The sequence below is a fragment of the Montipora foliosa genome, chromosome 3 (assembly GCF_036669935.1).
Source record: "Montipora foliosa isolate CH-2021 chromosome 3, ASM3666993v2, whole genome shotgun sequence".
In the NCBI taxonomy this organism is placed as follows: domain Eukaryota; kingdom Metazoa; phylum Cnidaria; class Anthozoa; order Scleractinia; family Acroporidae; genus Montipora; species Montipora foliosa.
In genome coordinates this window covers 31095173-31099929 of record NC_090871.1, presented here as the reverse complement: position 1 = coordinate 31099929, position 4757 = coordinate 31095173, and the positions used below count along the sequence as shown (strand labels likewise).

At 37.9% G+C, this 4757-nt stretch overlaps 1 pseudogene; it reads left to right on the top strand.

Annotated features, from left to right (window-relative positions):
- Positions 1-4517, top strand: part of LOC137995582 (uncharacterized) — a 26052-nt pseudogene extending 21535 nt beyond the window's left edge.
- Positions 4518-4757: the final 240 nt, after the last annotated feature.

The window sequence follows — 4757 nt, the reverse complement described above, 5'->3', positions numbered from 1 at the left end:
TACGCAATTCTTGAAAGTATTCAAGTAGTTCCCTATAAAATAAGGGAATTTTCTTATCTAGCTTTTCGACACTGTAATTGCAATTAAGTAGGAACAAGAGTCCACCATGTTTTTCAAAGTGAGAGTTGGGAATTGCTGTCCAAGTGTCATGTGGATTACTTAAAAGTCTCCCTATCCAACAGAGGCGTAGCGCTTTAACGACAGTCCGAAAACAAGGAAAATTTAAACTGCCCTTAGATAAGGGACGGAACAGAACCTGTCTCTTTACCTTATCACACTTATTCTTCCACAAAAACGCAAATAGTTTCCTCTGGGTCTGTTGGATCGTTGCTTCTGGGACAGAGAGCATTGAAGCAGCATAAACTGGTTGAGACAAACCTGAGGATTTTGCAAGCATTGTTCTTCCAAAGAGAGTCAGATCGCGCGACAGCCATATATTTAAGCTTGGTTTCCATTTTCCTTATTTTAATAAAAAAATTATTTTTGTTATTGCTAACTGCGTCGTGGGAGAGAAAGGTACCCAGAAATTTAATAGGTTCTTTTGGGCACTCGAATTCTAAAGGCATTGACTTGTTTTTGCTTGACGAACCAATCCACATGGCTTTAGTTTTCTTTTTATTTAGTTGCAACCCAGACAAAGCTCCAAAAGAGTTAGCTATATTCATAGCCTTTCTAAGAGATATAGTATCTTCAAGAATTAGGGTTGTATCATCCGCGAACTGTGAGATCTTGGCATTTTGTCCATCTGGAAGGGGATGCCCCTGCAGAGTTCATCTTGGCGTATTTTGAGGGCTAACAATTCAACTGATAAAACAAACAAGAGAGGGCTCAGAGGGCATCCTTGATGGACGCCACGTGAGACTTGGAAATAGTTGGTCATAAATCCAGCATTCAGCACACCACTTTCAACATTGTTGTAAAGAATGGATATCCATTTCCTGATATTTGGACCAAAGTTGTGTAGTTCAATACACTTGTGAATAAAATTCCACTCAATAGTGTCAAAAGCCTTTCGAAAATCAATGAATAGAAGGACACCTGGGAGTTTTTTCGCATCTGCGTATTCTATGATGTCATTCAAAAGACGGACATTTTGTCCAATGAATCTACCTTTAACAAAGCCTGTTTGATCAGTATGTATGAGCGAAGATAAAGTTGACTCAATTCTTTGTCCAATAACTTTTGCCAAGATTTTATAGTCAACATTAAGTAGAGTTAGTGGACGCCCATTAGACAGCTCAATGAGACAACAGTCGTCTTTAGGTATTAAACAGATCATACCGCGTCTTTGTGAGATTGACAATTGACCTTTAGAAAAGGCTTCATTATATGAATTAAGGAGATGCATGCCGATTAAGTCAAAAAATTTTTCATAAAACTCCTTTGAGAAGCCATCTTCACCGGGGGATTTATTGTTTTGAAGAGATTTTAGGACCCCTTTAATCTCATCAAGTGTAATTTCGACTTCAAGAGCCATTGATTGTTCTACAGACAATTTAGGAATGACTAAGTTTTCCACAAAGGTGTTAAAGTTCTCCCCGAAGTCCGTGAGATGAGAGCCAGATAATTTTGTTTCAAGTAGATCACTATAAAAGGACTCTATTTCCTTGTTTATTTGCTTCATGGCCGAAACAATTTCGCCATTCACGAGTTTCAGTTGAGCTATAGTCTTCTTCTCGAAATTGCGCTTTTCCAAGTTGAAAAAATATCTGGTTGGTTTCTCACCTTTTTCAATCCAACGGGCTTTTGAGCGAAACATAGCTTCCTTACCTCTTTTTTCGTACATATCCTTAAGTTCAGTCTTAATGGAATCATACTCATCTAACAATACTTGGTTGAAATAGTCACCTCCATGACACAATTGGTTGTCCAGAGCATCAAGCTTCTCTTGAAGATAAGTCTCCCTATTTTTCGATTCCTTACGTTTAGCTTTTGAATACGTTGTTTCAGTACGAATTTCCATCTTAATAAGTTCCCATAAGAGTTGAAGACTCTCAACTTCTTGATACTTAACTAAAACTCTCGGAACACATTCCGTGATTATTTCGATGTAGTTATCATCCTCTAATAAAGTATTATTGAATTTCCATGTACCTGGACCTCGTTGGTACGCATCATTAATTTCTAAACTCAAAAAGATGGCCTTATGATCTGGAGCAATTGAAGATCGAATTTCAGCCTTCCTTATGTTTGGCTTTAATGCCTGTGAAATAATGAAAACGTCAATTCTTGATTTAAGCTTAAGAGGTTTTGATTCGTAAGTAAACACTTTTCGCTTAGGATGTAAGGCCCGGTAGGCGTCGACAAGACCTAGTTCATCCATAAAATGAAGAAGAAAGTTTCTATAGTTCGTCCCAAACCATGGGCATCCTCCATATTTATCTATTGAGTGAAGAGTAGTATTCCAGTCACCAGCAATGATAACTTTGGACGTGTTTGTGTTAGAAACAATAACAGTACATAAATTCTGAATAAAACAACATTGGTTTTGAGGGTCACAAGGAGCGTACACAGAAGCTAAAAAAAGATCCTCATCGCCTTCCCTAGTTTTAACAATGACTAGTCTACCATCTGGATCAATAAACTGGACGCTAGATGTAAACAAAGAATTTGGTCTCTGTAATATGCAAGTACCTTTAGAGTGTTCTGTATCGTGTGAGAAAAAAACTTTCCCACCCCATTCTGTAGCCCAAGAGACTTCGTCTCCTTTCAATGAGAATGTTTCCTGGAGACAATAGAAATCAGCTTTTTGATTCTTTAGATACGAAAATAATGCCCTTCGTTTGACATGATTGCGTAATCCCCTTACATTCAGTGATAGGAATTTGATAAGTGTCATACTATATTATCGCCTAAAATCTTACACCTAAAGTTAAATGCACAATAGTTATGCTAATTTAAGGTTACGTTAATTAAACTCAACAGCAATGAATTAATCAAGAAAAAGAAAACAAACAAAGGAAAGAGCAACAAGATAAAAATAAAAACGAAAAAACAAAAAAAGGAAAAAAAAAAAACCCTAACTTTATAAGAAACTAATAAAGTGCAAAAGTTTTTTAAGAAAAATACGCTTAAGAGACTAACCTTCGTACAATCTAAGCCTATGGCAAAATCGACCTCCCGTGATTATTGCATGGATGTTTATTGAACATTTATAATTCATCAAGACCATCTTCAGAGTAAATTCTAACAGGATTACCTGATGGTGAAGTTTTAACAAAGACCTTTCCGTCTAGTGTCCAAACACTTGATAAAAGTCCATCAGCCTTCATATCATTCGCTTGTCTTACTAAGTCTGCCCTATAAGGTGTGAGGTTTTCGTTGATAAATATACGGTTTTGCTTTGCTGCTGCTGAGGCATAACTGGGATATAAATCTGATATCTTAACTGACTTCAATTTCGTTCGCTCCTTATATAGCCGAGACTTAACTTTAGGGCTACAAAATTTTACGATGATAGGTTTCATACCATTTCGTCGTCTTAGCTTGTGAGAGATTTCGATGTCCTCCGCAGCAACAGGGACATTAACAGCCGCAGCTACCTTGAGAACAACTTCTTCCGTTGAGGTGTAAATATTTTCCGGAAAGAAAGTATTTAAAGGGAATTTTTTCTTGAATACTGCTCGAGGTTATCAAGCAATTCAATCAACGAGTCGATCCTTTCCGTCTGCTCGCTTAATCTTGTTTTAGTCCCGAGTAGTTCTTTCTGAAGTAGAGCACTTTGCATGTTAGCCTTACCAAGAGACACTTTAAGCTCATTGAGTTCACATTCATTAGATCTCAGCGACTTCTTTAACTCCTCCATGTCTTCTCTAAATTTGACGTTTTCTCTCGAGATGCTCGTAATTGAGGACTGTATAGATGACAGCATCTGTTTAATTTCCAGCAGAGTTGGTTCTTCTTTAGGGAGGTTCTCGTCGCCGAATACATCTTTTTCTTCGGTTTCCTCCATATTTGGCTTCTTGGCGGAATTTTCAGCAGAACCTGAGCTAGAACCCCAGTCACCTCGCTTGTTTTTCCTCGAGTTTGCCGACATTATGGACGTTGAGACAAAGCAAGCAATTGGACAGTAAAAAACAAGAGCAAAAAAGACAAGAGCCCAACGAAATTCTAGATTTGGGGAGTCGAATTTTGCGCTGCTTAGAAAACACGTCCGTCCACTTCGACTCCGCGCATGCTCTATTGCTGTTTTAAAAGCTGGCAAAGAGCAAAAGCATATAATGACCGAAAATCATAAGCTTACTTCATCACTTAACCGTGGAGGACTTTGGGCAATCACAAAACCTGCACAAACAGTATTTATTAGGACTGAAAAGTACCTCAGATTTTTAACTTCCAACTATCCTGTAACAGGGATTGACATTAATGAGATAAGGTCAAAATCAACTAATGATAGTGAAGTTCTAACAGCTTTCAACTGTATAAAGGTAAACTCAGAACTTAAAGTCGACGATAGGGTGGCCAAGGATGTGCTACAGAACATCTGCCGATGTCTATTTCTTGTTTTAATCAATTGATAGTTTCAAGATCTTCATGTTAGCTACCTAGAGCTGGAAGTCACCGGCCGCAGCATTCATAACACTGTTAATTAATCTAGAAGACGTATTTCAAGAATAGTTTTTCACATGTTTTCTGTGTTGTTTCACACGCGTTTGCCTCACCGGCTGCTTTCACTTGAAACCAGTTTATCTGATGTCACGCTACATGCTAAAAGAATAGACATAACGCCCACGTTATTTCCATTCCATCAACCTGTT